This window comes from Apteryx mantelli, chromosome 2 (genome assembly GCF_036417845.1).
Source record: "Apteryx mantelli isolate bAptMan1 chromosome 2, bAptMan1.hap1, whole genome shotgun sequence".
Classification (NCBI taxonomy): Eukaryota; Metazoa; Chordata; class Aves; order Apterygiformes; family Apterygidae; genus Apteryx; species Apteryx mantelli.
Window position 1 is genome coordinate 63,578,894 of NC_089979.1, and position 24,905 is coordinate 63,603,798.

Sequence of the window (24,905 nt, forward strand, 5' to 3'; positions counted from 1 at the left end):
TGTGCTGCTGGACCTCGTACTAACAAACAAAGAAGGACTGGTGGAAGATGTGAAGGTCGGGGGCTGCCTTGGCTGCAGTGACCATGAGATGGTGGAGTTCAGCATCCTGCGAGGAGGCAGCAGGGCACCAAGTAGGATCGCAACCCTGGACTTCAGGAGAGCAAACTTTGGCCTCTTCAGGGACCTACTTGGAGGAATCCCATGGGTTAGGGCCCTAGAAGGAAGGGAGGTCCAAGAGAGCTGGTTAATATTCAAACATCACTTCCTCCAGGCTCAAGAGCGGTGCATCCCTATGAGTAGGAAGTCTAGCAAAGGAGGCAGGAGACCTGCATGGATGAGCAAGGAGCTCCTGGCAAAACTCAACCAGAAGAAGGAAGTCTACAGAAAGTGGAAAGGGGGACAGGCCACTCAGGAGGAATATAGGAACATTGTCAGAATATGCAGGGATGCGACGAGGAAGGCTAAGGCCCATTTGGAATTAAATCTGGCAAGAGATGTCAAGGACAGCAAGAAGGGCTTCTTCAAACACATCAGTAGCAAGAGGAAGACTAGGGAAAATGTGGGGCCTTTGCTGAATGGGGTGGGTGCCCTGGTGACAAAGGATGCAGAGAAGGCAGAGTTACTGAATGCCGCCTTTGCTTCAGTCTTTGCTGCTCAGGCCAGCCTTCAGGAATCCCAGACCCTAGAGGCAAGAGAGAAAGTCTGGAGAGAGGAAGGCTTTCCCTTGGTCAAGGAGGATCAGGTTAGAGATCATTTAAGCAAACTTGACACCCACAAATCCATAGGCCCTGATGGAATGCACCCACAAGCACTGAGAGAGCTGGTGGATGTTATTGCTAGGCCACTCTCCATCATCTTTGAAAGGTCATGGAGAACAGGAGAGGTGCCTGATGACTGGAAGAAAGCACATGTCACCCCAGTCTTCAAAAAGGGCAAGAAGGAGGACCCAGGCAACTACAGGCCACTCAGCCTCACCTCCATCCCTGGAAAGGTGATGGAGCAGCTCATCCTGGAGGTCATCTCCAAGCATGTGGAAGAAAAGGTGATCAGGAGTAGTCAGCATGGCTTCACCAAGGGGAAATCATGCTTAGATAGCCTTCTACAGTGGGATGGACTGGCTAGGTAGATGAGGGAAGAGCAGGGATTGTTGTCTCCCTTGACTTCAGCAAGGCTTTTGACACTGTCTCCCAGAACATCCTCATAGACAAGCTCAGGAAGTGAAGACTAGATGAGTGGACAGTAAGGTGGACTGAGAACTGGCTGAATGGCAGAGCTCAGAGGGTTGTCCTCAGTGGCGCAGTCTAGTTGGAGGCCTGTAGCTAGCAGTGTCCCCTGGGGTCAGTACTGGGTCCAGTCTTGTTCAACTTCTTCATCAGTGACCTGGATGAAGGGACAGGGTGCACCCTCAGCAAGTTTGCTGATGATACAGAACTGGGAGGAGTGGCCGATACACCAGAGGGCTGTGCTGCCATTCAGAGAGACCTGGACAGGCTGGAGAGCTGGTCAGAGAGGAACCTCATGAAGTTCAACAAAGGGAAGTGCAGGGTCCTGCACCTGGGGAGGAATAGCCCCATGCACCAGTACAGGCTGGAGGCTGACCTGCTGGAAAGCAGCTCTGCAGAGAAGGACCTGGGAGTGCTGGTGGACACCAAGTTAAGCATGAGGCAGCAATGTGCCCTTGTGGCCAAGAAGGCCAATGGTATCCTGGGGTGCATCAGGAAGAGTGTTGCCAGCAGGTCAAGGGAGGTGATCCTCCCCCTCTGCTCAGCCCTGCTGAGGCCACATCTGGAGTACTGCATCCAGTTCTGGGCTCCCCAGTACAAGAGAGACATGGCACTACTGGAGAAAGTCCAACAAAGGGCTACAAAGATGATTAGGGGACTGGAGCATCTCTCTTATGAGGAAAGACTGAGAGAGCTGGGCCTGTTCAGCCTAGAGAAGAGAAGACCGAGGGGGATCTTATCAATGTGCACAAATATCTAAAGGGAGGGTGTCAAGAGGATGGGGCCAGACTTTTCAGCGGTGCCCAGTGACAGGACAAGAGGCAACGGGCACAAACTGAAACACAGACAATTCCATCTGAACATGAGGAAAAACTTCTTCACTGTGAGGGTGACAGAGCACTGGAACAGGTTGCCCAGAGAGGTTGTGGAGTCTCCTTCTCTGGAGATATTCAAAACCCGCCTGGACACGATCCTGTGCAACGTGCTCTAGGTGACCCTGCTTGAGCAGGGGATTGGACTAGATGATCTCCAGAGGTCCCTTCCAACCTCAACCATTCTAATATACATTCATTGCATCAGTAACATCAGTGACTAATTACTGGACTATGATAGCAGTAACAGATCACTGACAGGCTTTCCCCAAGCAACACAATCTCTCAGTACTTTGCAGCTTTTAGAGAAGTTTAGAAAAAAATGGAGAATGGGTGTGTTTTAAACTGTACAGCAAGAGGAACACCAAAAATAAAATAATCTTTGGAAACTGTCACTGAACACAGTAGGCTTTTCTTTATTCTTTTAGGTCATTTACACCCACTTCCATGTCCTTGCCTTTATTTTAGTGGGCTCAAAGTCTCCCCCTGCTCCTGCCTGCAGCACCCACACTATTCTTCATTAGAAAAAACATTGAGCCAGTTTTTCTCCTGCTTCTCTGACACATCACAAGATGCCATCACTTCTGCTTGTAAGGGGCATTTATTCACATATACTCAGCTTCAGAAACATAACATGAAGTTGCCCAAAATAAAAAACTCAGTAGACACTTTAAAATTCATTATTAAAAAGTAATCATGCCTCTGTCTTGCACATAACCAAGAATTTTCTAGGGTCAAGAGTACAAAGGACATGACTTAAATGGAGAATGCCACGAGGAGTACTAATTTCTTTGATATTAGAAGCATAACGATTTGTTAACCCAGCAAAACACCTGATAATATTCAGCACCTTTGGTAGTCCTTCCTAACTCCGTAATTATTAGAAGCACCATTGGACAGTATAATTTAACACAAAATGGCTTTGCCAATTACACAAAGCTACTTGCTTATATCTAAACTGAGGGACCTAGAAACATGTTTGAGCTCCCAGTTAGAGAGGCATGCCATGACTGTGTAAGTTTACATCAGAGCAAGACCCAGGGCTTCACTGCTCCCTTGCTTTCTTCATGTCAAAGGGCCAAAATATAACAGTCATATGCAGATGTATGGAGAAGCCAGTCCAGATTATCATCAGTAAGAGCTCTAATTCAGGAATTCTTGCACCTTCTCCTGAAGTTTTAGCCTCATAAACAAAACACAAGGCCTGGGCCTATTCAAAAAGGCAACATCTACGTTCCTCAAGAACTACATTACCAATGGATTCTTTTTGCCTCAGAAAAAGGGGACTAAATATTCCTCCTACACACAATAGCTACTAAATTACTATGAGATCTACTCCAGCCCACACAGGAATCTATTTGTATCCTCTCTGCAGTTTTGGCAGTACATCAATTACCCTGTCAATCTTCCCAAAAAAACATAAAAATATACCTAGATTCAAAGATGAAACAATGCTTTCATTAGCTTAAAATAGCATTAGATAAGCAAACCTGGCAGCAACACGAGACTACTTGCTATCCTAACCCATTCTACAGGAAACACCTCCTTCCTTTTACCTCTGCCATTCTTTTAGTTTGTAGCAGTAACAACTGGGGAAACAAAGCACTCAACTGCAACAGCCTGTGACAACTCACTGTCAGTCATGGTAACTATTTGCTCCAAATGGCTTTTATCCAAATATAGCAGCCTGCAAACATTCATTGTCCATTTGTTAAATGATTGTAAAGTGGTGAGCTTTTGTTCTGCACAATTTTTAGAAGGCTGATAATTACAGACAGAACCATAGATACAGCCTATAGCTTACCATCACTCCATAAGAACAACCTCCTGACCTGTAATGAGACAGGAATTAATATCAGAAATGACCTCCTTATGAATTCAAAAAGCTCCAGGGGAGAGGAAAAGGAGGCACCACATATCTCAATTTTCACTTCTTTCTATTGGAATTTATTTCTGACAGTGCTATGAGACTTTGCTTTGAAAGATTCAATGACTGAATAAATCAACTGTTTGCACTACGTGTCCTCATCTCCCCCCTCCCCAATCTGTACAGCTCATTAATTTCTCCCTCTGCAAACTTTAAAGTTGCCTTAAGGATTAAACATTGACCAAGGTGACCAAGTACACCTCCATGAGGTGGCACAATATGCCTCAACAGTGGGGTTCAGTATTCAGCTCTGTAGCTTCTGCTTGCTGTCACTCTTCCCAAATTTTCCAAAGTTATTCTTATTCAGATCAGAGATGGTTCTATTCTGGTCACACTCCTGCAATTCCTAGTACCCTGAAAAAGTTTTCATTATAGTAGCGCATAATAAACCTTCAGAACAGAATAACCCTGAGCTCTCCATCACTGCAGATTTTGGAATCATTTTCTTGAAGTCAAGTCTTTTTCCATTTTCAGCTCTATTCTTCCACCACTATCAACTGATCTTTCTTTTTTGGGGGGTCTTGAACTCTCTGGGTCTCCACCTTTTATATCCATATCCCCACAACCTTTCTCCCCCTTACAAATATACATAAAGCACATTAAACCTAGCAGCAGGGATAGGGAGTGAAGAATTGAGTGTGTGAAGAATCAGGTGTTCAACCAGAAGATGAGGATTCCAGAAAGCAGGAATTTTCTGTCTGGCACACACAAATATTCACACAGTCTAATCCTGAAGGTGGGCATCAGTGCACCAGGCAGATTAATACAGTATCTGGGAGAATGTCATTAAAAAGTTTGTTTTTCAAGGAATTGCACAGGATTTTAAGGATAAACAACTGTAAACCAAAAAGGTTTTTATCCCTCTCTATACAGATATTACACCATGAATACTGTAGAAAAAGTTAATTACTAATATTATAAGAAGATTGTGGAAAAAATACACCAGTCAGCAAACAAATAATTAAAAACTATTTAAGAAAAATAAATGGAATAAAAGAGGGGGTGGGAGGGAAGGAGGAGAAAAATAACACAAATATTTATGGTGATCCTGGTGATCCAGAAGTATTATACTGTTATAACAAAATAGCATTTTCACAACACAATTATATCATTGTGAACGATTTCACTAGGAATTCATACACTTCATTTGGTCAATTGCTTGGTAGGCCCAGACAGCAAAGGCAGGCTTCTTTAAGTCTGTACAGGATTAACTACTACAAACAGCACCTTGGGTTGTTGAGCTTGAGCAGGACAGGAAACTTATCCAAATGGTCTCTTACACGAGAGTGTTGGTACACTAAGATAACCTCTTCTAACTTTTTTAATTAATTCCACATGCAACTCAACATGCATAAAGAAAATAGGAACTGGAAGAATGTATTTTTCCTCAGGTCTTCAAAGAAGAGAACAACTTTTTGCAAGGTTAATCCCCAACTGCAAGAGATATCAACATCTGCACGATCTCACCTAACCTCCACCAGTCTCAGGGAGCAGATGCTCAGTTTTTCCTTCTTTTAAATCAAGGAATACAGAAAACTATGGAGAGGGAAAAAAACTTCCCATCTGCCCTCTGATCTTACTGAAACCTCCTAAGTCAACCAAAAGAAATAAGCTTTAAACTAGGTATGCCAGGAGAGTGCTACCATAACATGAAGAGAAGTGAGAGCACAAGGTGTAGAGCAGATGAGTCTTGTGGACAGCATGAAAGTGCTCTCATACTTTTCTTATAAAAGCAGCATGATCTGAGGCCCATCACATCAATGCATACAGCATGGGGAACAAGCAGGATTCATAAGCCCATGCTCAGTTGCAGAGCTGACATCATTGGGATTATAGAGACATTGTGAGATAGTTCCTATGGAGGGATACAGTTTAAGACAGACAGGGTGGGCAGGCACAGAGGAGGGGCTGCACTCTACAGAAATGGGTGTCTTGAGTGGATGGAGCTTTGCCTTGGGGCATGCAAGGAAGTAAAGAGCCTGGGAGTAAGAATCAGAGGGCAGACCAACAGAGGTGGTGATGTAGGTGTCTGTTACAGACCTGATCAAGAAAAGGCACATGAAGCCTCTTTCAGGCAGGTGGAAAAAGCCTCACAGTCACAGTACTCTCGGGCAACTTTAACCAGCTCAATATCTGCTGCAAGACCAATACAGTTGGGCACAAGCAATCCAGGAGATTTCTGGGTTTCTTGATACAGGCAATAAAGAAACTGATTACAGGAAACACTGTTTTCCACACAAGGAAGAACTATTGGATGATACAAAGGTCAAGGTCTGCCTTGGCAGAAGCAACCATGAGACTGGAATTTAAAATCTGGAGAGAAGCAAGCAAGACAAACAGCAGAATTACAACACCAGACATCAGAACAGCAGACTTTGGCCTTTTCAAGGACCTCTTTGGCATAAGAGCTTCTGGGAAACTTCCCTGGAGGGCAAAGGGGCCCAGGAGAGCTGGCTCATTTTCTAGGACAGCCTCCTCCAAGCACAAGAATAGTCCATTCCAATGTGCAGAAGACAATTACTGAAGAAGGCCAGCGTGGATGAACATGGAGCTCCTGACTGAGCTCAAACACAAAAGGAAGTACACAGAAAGTAGAAGCAGGGACAGACTACTTGGGAGGAATAGAGACATTGCCTGCACACCCAGGAAAGAGTCAGGAAAGCCAAAGCTCAGCTGGAGCCGAAACTAGCAAGGGAGGTGTCACACTGTCATGCTATGAAGGTTCGATAGCAATGACTGAGACAGTAATATAATAATAATAAAAAAGATGTTTATGTCCTCACACAAGTTCTTGGATTAGTAACATCCATTAAAATAATGCAATTACTAATTTAGGAAGGATAACACAAAACCATCAGTTACTAGTTTAGAAAGGATAACCTGAAACTGTCGATTACTGCGTCATTAATTGGAAGGACTGCTTATCCCTACTTGAAAGCTTTCTTGTTCACTCTCCTAGTGAGAGGGCTCTCAACCTCGAGGAGTTACCTTAACCCAGCGTCCCAGGAAAAGGGGAGGGGGGGAATACTCACGGTCCAGCCGGAGAAGATGATCAGGTCACGTTCCTGTCCCTGCTCAAACTCTCCTAGCTCCCAAGTCTCTTTTTATACAGCTGGGGCTCTGGGCAAACACTGCTTTTGCTGACTTTTAGCAAGTTTCACAATGACAGGACTGTTTGTTTGTCTGCTGGGAGGACCCTGCTAGCGAGGCAAGACCCCAACAGCTCCGTATTGTTTCTTCCCTCCCCGGGGGTCCGTGCAGATTCCAGGTGGCAGACTTCTTCAGTCTTGTTAATGCTGCCATTCCACAGCCTTGCACATATCAATCCTTGCGCATATCGGTTGGCAGACGACTTTAGTCCTGTTAAGTCCTCTGTTCAACAGCTTTGTGCATGTCAGCTCTTGTGCTCTCAGTTCTTCTGCAGATCAGTTGACAAACTTCAGTCCTGTTAACTCTTCACTCGCCCGTCAGGAGGCAAAGGGCAACACAGGCAGAGCAACAGCAAAAGGAAGATTGAGTACAAGTGTCTTGCTCAGTGGGGCAGGAGGCCTAGCAACAAGGAACATGGGAAAGGCTGAGGTACTCGGCATCTTTTTTTTAAACCTTTGTTTTCACTGATAAGACTTGTCCTGAAGCCTTCCAGGTTCCTGAGCCTCCCAGCAGAGTCTGGGAAAGTGAAACAGTATCCACAGTAGAGGAAGACAAAGTCAGGGAACACTTAACACGCAAGGACACACATATGACCATTGGACCAGATGGGATGCATCCAAGGGCGCTGAAGAAACTGGCCAATGTCATTGCTAGGCAGCTCTCTAGCATCTTTGAAAGGTCATGGCAGTCTGTGGAGGTTCCTGATGACTGGAAAAAGGCAAGTGTCACATCCGTCATCAAGGGCAAGAAAGAGATTCAGGTAACTACAGGCCAGTCAGCCTCACCTCAGTCCCCAGAAAGGTGATGGAATAAATCCTCTATAAGCCATTTCTAAACATGAGGGACAAGTTGACTAGGAGAAGCCAGCAAAGAATTACCAAGAGCAAGTCACACCTGACCAACTCCACTGCTTTCTGTGAGAGGGTAATCGGTGCTGTGGGCAAGGGAAGAGAAGTGCATGTTGTACACCTTGATTTTGGCAAGGCCTTTGAGTCTCCCATAGCCTCCTTATCCAGCCATGTCCCACCAATTTGGTGATAAGTGGTGGATAAGCTGGGTGGAAAACTGGATGAACTGCTGGGCTCAAAGATTTGTGATCAGTGGTGCAACATCCAGCTGGCATCCAGTAGCTAGCCGTGTCTGTCAGGAATCAGTACTGGGACAAAAACTGTTTCATATCTTCATTGACAACCTGAATGATGGCTGGAGACCACTCTCAGCAAGTTTGCTGGTGACACCAAATTGGGGGAGCAGTCAGTATGTTGGAGGGCAGGGTTGCTATTCAAAGGAACCTGGACAGGTTGGAGAAATGGGCTGACAAGAACCTCATGAAGGTCAACAAGAGCAAACAAAGGTCTTGCCCCTGGGATGGAATAACCCCATGCCATGATGCAGGCTGGGCACTATCTAGAAGCAGCTCTGCAGAAAAGGCCCTGGGAGTCCTAGTGGACAACAAGCTGAAGAGGAGTCAGCAGCATGCCCTGGCAGCAAAGGCACCAAGCATATCCTGGGCTGTACCAGTGAGCATGTAGCCAGCAGACCCAGGAAAGTGATCCTTCCCATCTATTTGGCACTTGTAAGACCTCATCTGGAGTACTGCATCCAGCTTTGGGTTCCCCAGTACAAGGAGGATAGCGACACACTGGAGTCAGTCCAGCAGAGGGCAACCAAGATGGTCAGGGGCTGGAGAACAGGACATACAAGAGAATTGGTCTTGTTCATCTTAAAGAGACAACTTCAGGAGAGACCTTACTGCTGCCTGCAACTACCTGATCAGAAGACACAGAAATGGAGCCAGACTCCAAACTCTTGGAGGTGTACAGGCATAGGACAAGAAGCAACAGACAAGGTGGAATATGGGAAATGCCATTCAGACACTAGGTTGTGTTGTCGTCTGGGGAAGGGGGGGGTGTTTTTAAATCCATAAGGGCAGTTAAATACTGGAAAAAGTTGCCCGGAGGTTGTGGAATCCCCATCCTTGGAGGTGTTCAAGAGTCAGCTGGACAGAGCCATGAGCAACCTGATATAGTTAGACATTTTGAGCAGGGGGGGAATAGATGACCTCTCTGGAGGTCCCTTCTCACCAAAGTTATAATACTACACATATGACACATGATACTTTCCATGAAGGGTTTTTAACCAGAAGTGTCTACCAAGACTTGGGGAAAATAGCAGAAAAGTTTATAATAAAACTAGCTAAAAGGACAGATAAAACTCACACTTTGGCATGACATTCTACTGTATTCTTTGTCATCTGCATTCAGCACTAATTTGTATACATGCATATATGGGGGAGAGAGGAATATTCAGTATATAAGGGTCCATTTTTTGTAGGCACTTCAGGGAGAATTCAACATTATTTAGTACCTACTACACACAGAGGTCCTGGTACTCAGCTAGAGTTTCCAAACAAGTCACCAGTATAATTATAGAAATGCCACCTCCATACAAAGATCTTCCAAAATCAGCAATCAAATTTAATATTGTCTCTACATGTATAGCTCTGAATATGAGTATTACTAATCATCCTCTTCAGTTAGGTAAACACTCCAGCAGAAAAGTAGTTTCCAGTGGGACTATTATAGTAACAACCTGCTTCAGTTTTCACTGTACAGAAATTTCAAACAGCCATAGTTGACACATGCTTTCAGTGATAACCAGCCAAAAGCCTTCAGCTCAAATATCTCTGAAGAAGAAAAATTCCCCGGTGCCCTGTTAAGTGATTTTACAATAGAAACAGAATTACTCACAAGAAGTGCAGTCACTGTCACTTCTAACATGCAGAGTCTTATGTCCTCACCCTCCCATCTCCAATGCCAGTTTGCTCTCTGCCATCTTAGCCTATTTCAAACACAAGGGAATAAAGTAGTATTCACTTTGGTTATGAACCACATATGTTGTGAACACGGGTGACTGATTATCCAGCCTCTAAAACTAGACTGAAATAGCAGTTAATTTTAATATTCTCTCAAAAAATGTACATTACAGGCTAAGCAGCTGTATTTAGCAGAGTGGTTCAAATATTTGAAGTATTCTGCCTTGCAGGAAGCAACTCTCCTGTCTGGGCAGCTCAGAAGCTTAAAATACCCTGAATCTGCATCTGTATGTGGAAACTAAGAAAAGAAAGTTTCTGGGAACTTGCTGCTACTAGTGCATCACTAATCAAGTGTCAAACTGTCATAAAAACAGTCCACAGCTGAGTGTTGCAACATACTGCCAAAACCAGACACAGCTTTGAGAGGAAAACAGTCTACTAACCAGCATCAGCCATGGGTGCTAGTACAAACTGCTACCATTAGCAGCCAGTATAGTAGTCACTGCACTCTTGGAGTGACCCTAAGAAATTCACACAGGGGCACAAACAGAACTGTAATAGTCAGTCAAATGCAACTACAATAGTTGCAAGAGCTCTGGTTCTAGATTCTGTATTGGAGGGATCTGATCACCTTGCTGATGGCTTTTCACATCAAACCAGAGAAAGGAAAAGGAGTATAATGCAGGAGTGGATGTATGTACTTTTCTACAGTAGAAGAAAAACTAGAATGGGAGCTGCTTTCCTAGTAAAAGGAAAATCTGCATTGGTAAGGATCATACTACATGCAGTTTGGTCACTCTGCTGTAGGTGTCTGTCCTCTCACAGCTAATCCTAAAACATTATGTAGTGAGCAGTACAGATTTCCCAGAGGTTTAAGATGATAAGTAGCTAAGCAAGCACAGGAGCATACTGCAACATCCAAGCAAAGCAAAGCAAACAATCTCCCTTCCTCTTTACTCATTGAATCATTCATTCAGGTATCTCCAGTATTCACTGCATGCATTAGCAATGCCAAAGGAGCACAACTAGAGTACAAGCTATACAAGCAAAACTTGTATCTGCTAAAAGTTGTCAAACTTCAAATGATGTATTTGAAACATTAGTGATCTTAGGGCAACGCAGCTCACTGAATTAACTGCTAGACATCTGAATGTTTCAGAAGCTACTAAAAAAGCAAGACTGTTCCATTGACACAAGCTTTGGAACAAATCCCAAAATTATTAATACCAAGGAAATTTACCTGTGTTCAGTCATTCTTGTTTAATTATTCAGAATTCTCTACACTGCACAAAGAAAACTTCTCTCCAGGAGCAGAACCCCCCCCCCTTTTTTTTTTTTGCTCTGCAGTTCATGCTATACACTAGGGTTAGTTTGTTGAGCAACATAAGTGCAGCACCTTGGGACAATCAATATAGCAAGTTCTCTATTTCAGAGTGATGCTCGTTTAAGTCCTTCAATAAAAATAGAGTTCTTTAAACAAAAGAAACGCAGTTAGACATTAATGCCTCCCATCAAGAAAGCAAAGTTTTGCAGTCAAGGAAAAATGATTGCATAAGGAAAGATTAATTTTATATACTTGCAGTGCCTTCTGTATTATAGATCTGAAACATGGATACCTCCTGTTTGAATTGATTTGACAAGGCATGAGAATACCAAGACACAAAGAACAACCCATAAGCCAAGAACCGTCATCTACTGACAAAATGGATAATAGCTGCTCTGCTGGATAATAATAATTTACCAGCACATTAGCAGATCATCTTTTATCCCAAGGATCCTCAGTCATCCACAAGCAAATTATGACCCATACATCTATATCAAACTATACACAAACTGTGCATCTCTCTACACCACATGCACATGCACACACACGCAAACCCTTTCATTAAAATACAACCACCAAAAGTGACCAGCAATACAGCAGGTGCTTAACATCACACTTCCCTGCATACTGAACTCTCTAATTTTCTTCAACAGCTGCCAGATTCAGTCTGTATTCACTCAGCAGTATGTGAACCTTGCTGCTTAAATGGATTTCAGTAAGTCAGAAAAGAATCTGCCCAGTTATATTTCTGTGCAAGTAACAGCACAATGCTCTTTCCCTAGCATTTGAGCAAGAAACGGGCCAGGTCTCCCCCAAATCTGAGCCAAGAAATTATCTTCACCAATAAAGCACACTAACTGATATTTATCATATTCAATTCATTCCACATGCAGAGATACATTTGCATCACAGACCAAAATAAGGAGGGGCCATTCCACAGAGTAGCAACACTCTCCCTTACTGTAGGATAACCTCTATATCTTAGTAGAGATAGATAATTACGGAGTTCAGGGAAGGCATGTATTTACAGTATTAATTCAGCTCTAAAGGTCTAATTTAACCTTAGCTGTTTTGTATGTGGCCAAGTGTTCTGTTTTTTCCAGTAAGTTAGATACAACTCCTCCCTTTCCCTAAAGTATATCACAAATGCAGAGGCTTAACATTCTGCAATCTCCCATAGTTTTGAATGAGTCTGATACAACAGTTAAGTTTTAGAACACCAACAATTTTATCCCCTAAATTATTTAATCCAGTATTTAAAATCTTGTGATTATATTTAGATATCTGGCCACAAACTTCTGACATTTGAAAGCTGGACTTATCAAATACTGAAAAGAAAGTCAGTTAACAGGCCATTGAACAAGATTTTAAGTATGCTTCCCTAAAAGTCCAGACACTTACTGGTATATCCATTTTTAAAACTGGATTATTACAAGTCAGCATTAATGTGGATTATCTACAAGCATTATAAAAGACCAAGCTCTCCCTGAAGTAAACCCACAACAAGACATCAAGAGGTGCAGCTGCATATTGGAAGGAGGAATATGATCTGCATGGTACCTTACATTCCAGGGCTCTGAAAAAGTTTTCAGTTTTCTATAATACAGAGAGACTGATCGGAAACATTTATCAGGTGTAGTGCAGATAATCAAAGATCTGTTGTCAGACCTCTGTTCTCTGAGAAGTCAGAATAAAGTGAAACTAGCAACTGAACTGTTCTCTTGTGCTCAGTTAAATCCAGTTATATTGTTCTTTCTCTCAACAGGCTAACACTGAAGAAAATATTTCCGCTTTTCAACAAAAATCTTAAGAAAGGAATAGTTGGCAAAAACAGACCTCCATTTCTGTAAATCAGTATATAAGTTGTACACAAATCCAAGCTCAGAGTGTAGTGACGTCACAATCTATGTGCGTAAGACAACTGAAAACACACAAAATAGATAATGCATAAACTTTGGCATAAAAGCAGGCAGTTTTTATGTTCAAATAAACAAAAACACTAACTTAGATCAGATACAAGACAAAAAAGTCTATTTCTGAGCTTTAAAAAAGTGCATCTCTGAAATACAAAAAAGGTACTCTTGTAAACAGCTGAACATCTGTATTACGTACTGGACAAAAGTAAGAGGGCAATGCTAAAAAAGCTGTAACACGAGCTCTGTACCCATTGTAGGGAGTGGATCATACAGAGCATGCTGTAAACAGCAAGGCTAATCAAGGAAAAATAACACCTTTACTGCTTCCATAACATGATAGTAATTCATTATTACACATCAAGAACATGTTTGACAAAAATCTCGCTGAAGCGGCTGGCTGATTCTTCCTTTATATTCTAAATGAGAAAGCTGAACAGGGGAGACAATCTCTAGTTGAGCTGAGCCTGATTCAAGAATAATTCCAGTGAAGTTGAGAGTGACAAGTTTTTGTTTTCTTTTTTAGAGTAACAACAAAATGCAAAGTGCATTCAGCAAACCAGATTCTAATATCACAGAACAAGTGACAGACACAACTAACACTCAGAAAATCCTGAGATCAAGGACACTGCACTACCTAACAGTTCTTTAAAGTAAATCTCATTCTTCTGATATCAGCAAGGTTAATATGAAGCATGCCTCCCTTGCTTGCCAGGGAATAAAGTAGCACACAAAACAAGTATTCAATGAGTATGTCATGTGGAACCACTGGTATTCTAGCCAAAGGAGGGTGACATGCCAATTCCATTAGAAATACAATTTAAGTACATCCATCTCACAACTGAGATATAGTGAAAACAATTTTGTGCATGTGCACACAAGCATAAAAACCAACCTTTACATCTTTTTTAAATAGCAGACCTACTTTCAGAAGACAACCCCATTTTTGCTCTAGCATTCTGAAGCGAAGTTTGAGGTAAGGAAGGGCAGTATAGCTTGGTCTGAGGCAGGACTGAATACAATGCGACATTTACAGCTCTGTCAAAATTAACACTGCTCAGGGGAGCCTTTCATTTTAGCACCTACTATCGATTCTAAAAGACTGACGAGATAGAATGACCCAGCATATTGTTCAAGGCTGCGTGCCTTGGAATTGGCAGATTTGTTCAAGACAGAATGACCTCCCCTTCTTTAGCCCAATTTCAAGGTAATTCTATATCTAAGCAGTGATAGGTGGCACTGTTCACTTATACAAAAGTTAATGAATATCTTATGTGTATAATGCATGCCATTAAGTCTTGGACCATATACTACACCACAGACATTCTGAACTCCACCAAGACACTGGGACTATAAACCAGAAATTTAATCCTAAAAGTGTTAACATGGTCTTCAAATAGCTCAGCATCTGGGCTCTTCACAGCCTTTATTGTTTTCTATTTTCAATGCCCTTCAAACAGCAGAGAAGGTGAGGAAAGAATGAAGTCTCTCTCAGAGAGCAGAGCTGAATGAACCTCGGTTTCCAAGATTTACGCCAGCACCCATCCTTCCTCTCTGTATGCTCCCCTCTTCTGAAAACTCTCACCTTCCAACCCTAAAAGAAAGCCTTCCACAAGCAGTTAATTTACTTGTCTTAGACTATGTTATTTCATAGTGTTACCCTCACATAAAGCAAAACATCATGAAACCACTCACAGAAAAGACATTTGCTTTTTGCACCTTTCATTTTGTAACCCTTCTGCCTCACTGGGATACTGCAATGGGGCATGCTATGACACAACGTAGAAAATGCTGAATGTCACTTAATCCCTTGGCAATGAAAAGTGCAGTGGCAGGAAAGGCCAACTGTGTGTTGACATTTTGTGTCCAGTTCATAGGTTTATACACCTCGCTTGCTGGACTCACTATTGGCATTCTGTCAAAATGGAACTGGAAAAGGGCTGTTTCTTTAAGAGAAATAGAATTAAAGTATGAGTGCCACTCATTTAAGGAAAAGGGGAAAAAGCTCCAAGTGTTAAGACTATTTCTTGGCTTTCACTTCTGGGCATATGATTTTAATATAAGACTAAGTCAAACCTCATATCAATATACCCATTATGTGCATTTTGTGGAAGCAAACAGTTATTAAATATCATGCTTCCTGCTATTTCTCATGAAAACTGATTAAGAGCCATTTGGTCTTATAACCTTTCAAGTTTTGTTCTATACTGATACTGGAGAGACTTTTGTAAGCTTGCAAAATAGCGTTTAAATCCTGGCCCAGCATGTGAGAAACTCAAGTTCAAACATCTACTCTTTGCCAGAAGCAGGAAAATCTAAGCTAAAAATCTTTGACTGAAGCTGAACTTCAGTCCAGCAAGGACTTGAGTCCATATTCCAAAAACCAATCTCCAACTACTAGATTTCTGTACTAAGATAATGTCTCTCCTTTTCTGTCTTAATCTCTATTTACTGAAATCACTATTCTCCATCCCTGACCACTACTACCTATCAATTCTACTCAGATCAAGACTAACTCCAGGATCTTAGAGGTACATCTAATTTCTTAGCATCTGTTTTATTTAACACTCCTTTAACAGGACTATGTGAAAAAACTAGCAGCATATAAGTACACAGGAATGTGTCAGGCACAGAAAAGAAATCTCAAAAGAACTAAATTTCATGAGCAGGGACTATACTGAGAACTGTAACATCAAATCTTTTGATGTAAAAAGTGGTGCTGAAGAGCCTTTGTGACAGTGTAGTGATTAACTTCACCTAATCAGCAGCTACCAGTAACAGTGAAATTCTCATGTCCTTTCATTAGCCCCTAACTACACAGTCAACCCACAGAGAACAAGAACATTTTCAAAGATGATTCTCCCTCGTGCCAGTTTGCCAAAGAGCGAGAACATGAAGTTCTGATAGATCACTGTAGTTTTAATTAAGTGACTTTTTCCACTTTGTTAGCACAGTGGTCTTTGAGGAATAGAAGCACGAGCTAAATTTCAAGATGTAGTTAAAATTCTTCATTGGAGACACAGATTGCATTCTAAATGATGTAACAGATTTTTTTTCCTCCCTCTCCTTTTTTTTAAAATGGAAGAAATCTACTTCACAGGTGGAGTTTTGAAAGGGACAAACACTGATCTTGAAAGGATAAAAATTTTATGCAAGCCTTCAATTACCCCTACAGTCAAACCCAACTCTTTAATGTTCTTCCCACCACCTCCTACTGCTTCCTTAAACCAGTCTATGGAAGATGAAATGTATAGAAGAATGCTGGTTTGGTGGGCTTGAAATCGTTCTACAGCCAAAACCAGCAGCTATAGGGAAATCAGACAAAGAACATGCAAGTATCATTCTAGATCCCAAGCAGGATTTCCAAGATCTTTCTCTCAATTTTAGACAGGGAAACAAGATTGTTACCTGTTGATTAGTTGCTCTGATTTCTAATAAGTCACCTTCTGATCTACAGACAGCTAGTAAAATTACAGACCCACATTGCATTTGGAGTCTCCATCAGGAAAGGCCTCTGCATCCAGCCCTTCCTGCTCCCCACTCTTATCTCCCAAGTGGGGAGATAAGGCCCAGGCCTGCTGGGCAAGCGCACTCTGAAAATTTCACCTTCAAAACCAGCAGAGCAGGCCTTATGCCATTCTTTCCCCTTCCCCCCCACCACCATAATCTGAAAATCTTGTTCTCCTTCCAGGATAACCAGAGCAGGGAATGGTGCATAGAACCCAAAGAAGCAAACAGATCCTTCAAGATACTATGAAAAGAAGCACTTGTGCAATGGTTCAAACAGAAGCACAAAGATCTAGAAGTATGGAGAATCCCTGGAAGTTTCTGTAATCCCCAAATTTCACACTTCACAGCAGAAGAAAGCTCCAGAAACAAATTTATCAGATAAAAGCACATCACATGGCTCCTGACAACTTCGGTGAGAACAAGATTCCATTCATCATGCTTCTAATTCACATACAAGGAAACACAGTTTTACTCAGCTTAAACTAAACCTTAAACTAATATAAACCCACTGCATGAGGCTATTCTGTTACACTCAATGCATCATTCTGAAAGTGAACATTGTTGCAAGTGGAATTATGTGAAAAAATAAGCTCAGTTAACTAGAAACACACAATACCATACATAACAGTATAAGCATCAAACAAGGTGTTACACCCCAAGTCACCTAACAGTAGGGAAGCAATGAAGTCACCCTCATCAAGGGATGAAAAATAATCAGGGTCAAATCTGACCTAAGAGTTAGAGAGAAAGTTACTACTGCAGTGCACATATATAGTACATAACCAATACACCAAATTATATCATTAAGTAGCAAGCATAATACTTAAATTCTGCAACTCTTACTCAGTTTTAGCCCAGACAAAACAGACTTTATTATACTTCAGTGACACCTGCTTCCTGTTACAGGCAGTTCTATCTTTATACTTTTTGGCCCTTTCTTCCTAAGTTTTGCTTCCTTAAAATACGTAATATATATGCATACACACATGCAAAACAAAAAGCTGAGGGAAACTAAAAAAACAACGAGGATTTCTTCTAATGCAAGACTGGTCTACACCAAGGACCAACTTAGTATGGAGTAGTTAACCAGCCAGGCAACACAATCTAACTCATTAAGTAACAGAGTATCTTTACTTCCTCTAGTCTGTGTCTGGCTGTATTTGATAGACTATCAAATTGTTATTTAAGACAGACTATACTGTTTGCTTTTTAATAAAGCCACTGGGTAACAAATTAGTATCTTGAAGGAGTGCTTTGAGATTTCTTTAACACAGTTGAAGGCAAGAGAAGATACTGATGTTCTTATTGAAAGCAATGAGGTTTACATCTCAGGGATGTTTTTAGCCATTATTCTAAACATCTGAAAAACATTATACTGAAAAGAAAAATACATTCAGTAGCTCTCCATAGAGCCACAGCTGAAATCATTATTTTCAACACCATCTTCCTGATTTCAAAAGGGGTAACTGACAGAAATAAAAGACAGTGAAGAATGAAAGAAATGGATGCAAGTTGATGACTGCAAACTTTCCATTTCAAATAATTCTCTCCATAGCCATTATAACGGCAGAACAAACCTTGAACAGTGGCACGCAGTCTTGACCTCCCCACTCCTCTATCCATTTTATGATATACTCCAGTATATATTTAGGTCTAGAAGCTATGAAGGAGAAGCTCCTTCCCAGAACATTCATAACTTATTTGTGCAATGTTCGTTTATCACAATAGGAGCTATGAAGCTTCACAGAAGTTAGCAGCCTCAGAAGGAACCAAAAGTCACAGAAGCATGAAAGGCATGAAAGAAAGCCTTTCTAAAACACTTGCATCATAAAAAGCAGAAAGGTGCTTACTGAAGAGGGAGAACAAACCTGAGAGCCATCCATTGACACATTATACTGACACTGATAAAGCTGAACTTGGTTACAAGGAGAGAAAAAAAAGTTTGCTTTTTTCACCATCTCCAACTGAACAAGAGAAGCATATACAGAATAAAAAGGCTTTTTAAGTATATTCAGATCCTAAATATTATTTGTTAGTGAAAGAAGGATCCAACATTTGAGAGTTAAATGCCAAGCCAAGGTAGGTTCTATGACCAAGCTACTTCTGGTCATAGGGCATTTCCACCAAAAATCTCCCTTCACCTCTAAATGACCAAGTGGAAACTTCAGCTATCTGAAGAAAGGGGGCAGGGAGGGATATCTGTTTGTGTCTCTCATTGCAGAAAAGGACCTCGGGGTCCTGGCAGACAAGCTGAACACAAGTGAGCAGCACACACTGCAGTGACAAAGACTAACCACATACTGGGCTGTACTAGCCAGCAGATCAAGAGAAGTTATTACTTCCCTCTGCATAAGCACTTAAAAGCATGCACCTTGGAACAGCATCCAGTCTGGGCCCCCCCCCATACAGGACAGACACTGACAGCTTGAAGCCAGGTCAGTGGAAGGACACTAACATTAGCGCAGGCCATAAAGGAGAGGCTGAGGGAACTGGTTGTCTTAAGCTTGGAGACAAGGAGGCTAAGGGGACCGAAGCACTGTCTTCAAGTACCCAACAGGTGGTTTATAGAGAAGATGGAGCTTTCCATCTTTCCCAGATGGGGAACTTTTTTCCCCAGATGGTCACACTGAACAACCCAAGGCAACAGTCACAAGTTGCAACATCAGAAATTACAACTAGATATAAAGGAAAAAAAGGTTCACAGCAAGCACAGACAAGCACTGAAACAGGTTGCCCAGAGAGAGATCTTCACTCTGAATGCTGTTCAAAATTGAATAGGACAAGGCCACGAGCAACCTGACTTAACTTTGAAGTTAGTTCACCAGGGCTAGATAATCTTCATTGGTCCTTCCCAACCTAATCATTCCATGATTCAAGGATTTTCTGACTTTATTTTTCAATTTAGTATTCAACTTAGTAGTGTGATTTTTTTTTTTTTTTTTTTTTTTAAAGAGACAGTGGTGATGGCTGCCACAAAAGCAGAGGGAAAAAGGAGCAATGTCCTTTACCAGGCAAAAACCAATGCCCCTTATGCAAACAGGTGTTAGAAAATGCATCCAGACATTGTAGCCTCAGCTTTGTAGTTTTAATTAACAAGCCAGAAGTAATTTTTTTTAATCCATAACCAAACTGTATTCTCCAACATCAGCAATGCATTAGTAGTATACCTTCCCATAATCTGTCACATAGTATATATGGAGAACAGCCTGTACTGTTAGCTGTAGGTTTGAGATAACTGCATCTATCAAGCTGTTTTAACAGAGAAGTTCAGCTTCCCCAGTGTCTCTAGATTCATACCAAATCTGTTATTTGAAGATTTGTCTTGAAAGCCAATTATGGATTATGGTGGTATTAAAAAAAACAAACAACTTTTTTTTAATTATTTTGAGCCAAGCAAATTGAGGCAACAGATAGACTGTATTCAGGTGGAACTGAATCTCTCTGCTACAAGAGACAGCTGGTGAAGCTCTATCTGTTCTATCCTGGCTGGTATGATATTAAACACTATGTATCCACTAAGGATCAGATTGGTCTCTGATTCCTTCAAACAAAAGACCTCCTTTTCGTTAATTAAAAACAAAGGAGCCAAGCTTATGAACTAGTGATAGACACACCATATCTTACCTAAATAGAATAGCTACTAGGATACTGCACCATTGCTTAATCACAACAATACTCAGGCAAGTGGAAACCATGCTCTAGGGAATAACAAAATTGTTTGAAAAGCTCATTTGTCTAGGAAAATAAGAAATATATATCAATGTGTTTATTAATCAGGATTAAACACTTTCAGTTTCAGTGAAGTAGTAGAAGAAACACTGGAGTTTGCTTTTGCATCCAACTAACATTTATCCTATTTAACATACTACAGATTCACACATCCTCTTCCCAGAAATGAAGAGGAAAACACATTTACTGTTAGACATGTATTATTTAACCCTCTCTGCTCATTAGGTTAATCTACCTCTTGTGAAAGGTAGTACATTAGAAGGTGTAGGTTATCTCATTAGAAAGGTAATACCTAGCAGTCACAGCAACCTCCCCCCAACATCCAAGAACCTTTGGGTTTGCTTCTTAGATTGCTTCCTCTCCTTCAATTAGGGAAACACACTTACAGCACTTCACTGGGAGAGTAAAATACATGCTTGGTCTATTTGGCATGAAAACACTCACCGGCACTCTGTAGAAGAAATGCCACTATCCAAAAAGTAATGAACAAGCAGGAGATCAGCTCTTCAGTCTCAGGATCAAGGGAAACCAGAGCTCCAGTCCATGCTCCTAAGTTGTTATTGTCTGAATTCTTCATCTCCCTCACACTACTCCCCAGTCCTTGCTGCACATTGAACCGCTAACCAAAATTTATTATTTAGATTACTCACCTAAGGAGATGCAGACTGAGGTTCAGCTCCCTCTTCAGTTTGAAAGGAAGCAAGCCTTCTCCTGTGTGAGGCAAAAAAAAAAAAAAAAAAAAAGCTATTACAACCTGTATTTTTGTAGCTATTTTTTTTAGAGACCAACCCAAATCTGTCCAGGTACAAAAGGTATGATATGCGACTGAGCTTTTGTGGAAATGTAGCTGTCATCTACAGGAACTCCCAGAGGAACAAACTAAAGGGAGGCAAGAACCTTAGCTGTTCAGGTTAAGGCAGCTCCTGGCACGCGCAGTTATAAAACTAAGGTAAACTTCCTAGAAAATAATTTGGGTGTCTGACCCCTTTGTCATATGCAGCTGCCAAGCCAGTAATATCACAGACTAATTTGACCATTTTGTAATGGACAAAGACTCCTCAAGAGCCAGTCTACTGTAATAAGACCAACATTCCTCATCCAGTCAGGATTAAGAGAGTTTATCATTCAAGTCTACAATGTTGCTCTAGCTACTGGTAGCCATCAGGTGCTTTAACATTGCTGTTCAGCAAACGGTTCATTACTCAGTAATAGGGCAGAGAACAAAGGTGTTTTCTAATGACTTTCAATCGCCATGTCTGAACGCACAAAATGCTGCACTGTCAGGTTCCTCTACAATTCATTAGTGTTTATTCTTTTAATCAAATACAGTATGTCACAATCAGGCAGCAAATTCTTAAAAAAAAGAGCTTGCCCAGCTTTCCTAAAAAGCTTTCCTAGGAAAGCTTTACTTTTATCTCTGAGCAGAAATCATGAATGCCTTTTTTTGTCTAGGAAGTAACTAGTTATTCCCAGTATTTTTTCCTTAACAGGAAGGCAAGTGTTTTCTCATGCAGCTGTATTATGGTGGCTTTTAGGTGTATCACAGAACCTTGTTTATCATTCCTGCACTCTGCCCTGGCAGGCTCTTCCCTGTCACACCAGTTAAAAAAAAATTTGAAGCCACATCCTTGGATTGTAAAGCATCTAGGCTACCAGATGCCATGCAATACCAGCTATTACAGCTGCAAAAAACCTCATCCTACTTTCATAGGAATCAAACAGCTGCAAAAGAACAGAGACCTAAGCCTTTACCTATTATATTTTGGTTATAAAATTTTTAAGTGTACATAAATATTGTTCTTAAAAGGTTGAATATAACGACATACAAGTGTGTTCGGATATTCTTCCTCATACAGGAACCATTTTCAACTGACACCTCAACCATATGCTGAAATTTGGAATAGGACCTTCACCAAAGCCCTGACTGGAAAGGGCCAAGCACAGCTGCATCAGATTCACTGGCCCAATTCACTACTTGTGGGCAATGAACATTTTTCTACTAATATGTATCTTCATATTGGAAAAACTCCACTTTGTATTAGATGCACAATTTTCTGCATGTCACTTCCTTTGAATGCAATGCTTCAAATATGATTTTGCCCTTTCATGTAATTTACTTTATTTCAGTATTTTTTAATTGGGATTAAATGATTATTTAAAGGAAAAAACATCATTACAAAGGAGTATCACATATGCTCACATATCCCCATACTCCAAATCAGCAAGAAATTGCAGTGATTAATCTAGCTTCATAATACACCTTAACAGGGATGCTAACAGGAAGAAAAAACCACAAACCTTGACAAGATGTCCTGTTAGCTTAGGTGCTTTTGATAAAACAGCGATTTGGTGCTCATTTACATCATCTTCTCTAAAGTCACATCTGCCATAGTAACACTACCAAGAGAGGAACACAATACTGAGAAATTATACATAGCATAGACAGAACTACATAAGTGTTGGTTCTTACAGCTTATTTCACAACTGTTGAGTGAAACAAGTAATGGTGGTAAAACAGCATAGTACTGACATCTAACATAGTTGTATTGCAGACCATGAACAGCAGTCTGACCAATTTAGTCAGCTGACACAAGTCAGTATTGCAGGCATAGATCAGATCTAGTCCTAAAATATGGCTGCCTTCAACTCACCCCAGCCCCAGGAGAAGACACCATCCCTGGGTAAAGCAAATAATTTACTGCCACCTCTCAAGGATCATACCAGGTAATGGCTATCCAGCAAATTCCAAGCAGATACACTGCACAGCCTGTTTTCAGTATTGCCATCTACATTCAGGACACTGGTATCAGCATGTCACACACTTGGTACAATATGATTTCCCAAGACAGACTTGGTAATGTCTCATCACTAATGAGCTATGAGATCTCAGAAGAAAGTTCAGGGGAGTTTTCCAGTTGGGGAAACAGTAGTTCTTATTCAATAGCTGTCACTTTTTCCTGCAGAGTTTCAGTTCTTCTATACATGTTAATGAGAATGCTTTCATGCTTAAAATTAATCATATGCATATTAATCATAACATATCTTTCTGGATTAGGCCAAAGGCACAGCTAAGCCAGCAACCCTACTACTTGATTTAACACAATAAAAACAAGGCCTTTAGGAAAGGAGCAAGGAGTTCCTGACAAACTGCCATCACTGACCCCATCACATTTTTACACTAATCTCTGATATTATTTGGGTAATAAATGCGATCATTTGACTCCACACATTTAAAATTCTGCCAGCAAGTTCAACTGGCTAAGACAGCTTTATTCCTGAAAAGGTGTCCAGCTCAGCATAAACCCATCATCTTTCACTCTAGTGGGATTTCTATTCCAGTGACAAGCAAAGAGGTTTTTACATCCTAGGCCATTGGTTTTGTGCTCTAGGCTCACATTCATGAGCTACTTGTAAAAGGCCCATAAAAGATAACTAAAGGAAACAACTTTATTTCCCCTGGAATTTTATGTACACAAACCATAGAATTTAATTTTGAAGTAAATGTAAAAACAGTCCATTTCTCAAACAGACAACAGGAGAAATGCTCTGCAAGCCACCTTGCTCTAAGATAGTCTAACACTAAAATACATAGTTTAATTACTGAAAAAAGACATCTCCAGATATGGAAGATGACATTCACTGGCTGAGCCCCAAACAAATCACCTGGCTGACTGTTCATAATAAGGCCACATTCTACAATCGTTTCATGTTTTGACTTTCTAAATATGCTCATCTACCATTAGTCAGAAACAACATCATTTAAATCAGGAGAGCTGTTTGCATACCAAAGCATTGCTGAGGTGAATAAAAGAAACAGGTCTTTGAAATGTACATCTAATTTTTCAGTACCTTTTACTTTACAATGAAAGAGGTGCTTATGAATGAATCATTCCTCCCAACAGGACAAAAAGCTGTGATTCAAATGTTAGATTCAGTTAAAAAAGAAAAAATCCTTTTTTTTTTTTTAAGACCACTTTGATTTCAAGTAAAGTACAACTACTCCACATTTATTGTTTACATGTAGGAAGATACAGGATTTACGGATTGAATGTCAAAAAGCTCAAGCCATTGACTTCAGGCAGTCTATAAATTCTCATGGAATCTATGAAATCATGAATTATTTAGAAGGCTTCCTCTTCCCTCCACCCCTTCATATTCCAAATTTAAAGAATAATGCAGAGCTCGATCTCATAAAAAAAATACAGGTCAACAATCCCAAAAAATGACTAGTGTTAAAAGACAGACTAAACTTGCTCTGTTTACAGTTGCCCAAATCATACTACCCTGTGTTTCAAAACAAGGATTGAGGGGTGACTTTCTTCCCTCTAAAAAGTTTGGGAGGACCAGAGAAATCTCCAAGTGCATTTGTAGATGTTGCAAAAGCTTTTGCAGTGCAAGGCATTTAAAGATGTTAGGCACTTTCCAAAGTTCACACTCCCATA

At 41.0% G+C, this 24,905-nt stretch overlaps 1 long non-coding RNA gene across 1 annotated transcript in view; it reads right to left on the reverse strand.

Moving 5' to 3' along the window:
* The window catches only part of LOC106482764 (uncharacterized), a 64,063-nt gene extending 41,218 nt beyond the window's left edge, over window positions 1-22,845 (reverse strand). The window contains exons 1-2 of the long non-coding RNA XR_001292226.2: window positions 22,762-22,845; window positions 21,114-21,174 (exon numbers count right to left, since the gene is read on the reverse strand). This is a non-coding gene — a long non-coding RNA (uncharacterized lncRNA). The remainder of the gene's footprint in view (window positions 1-21,113; window positions 21,175-22,761) is intronic.
* Window positions 22,846-24,905: the final 2,060 nt, after the last annotated feature.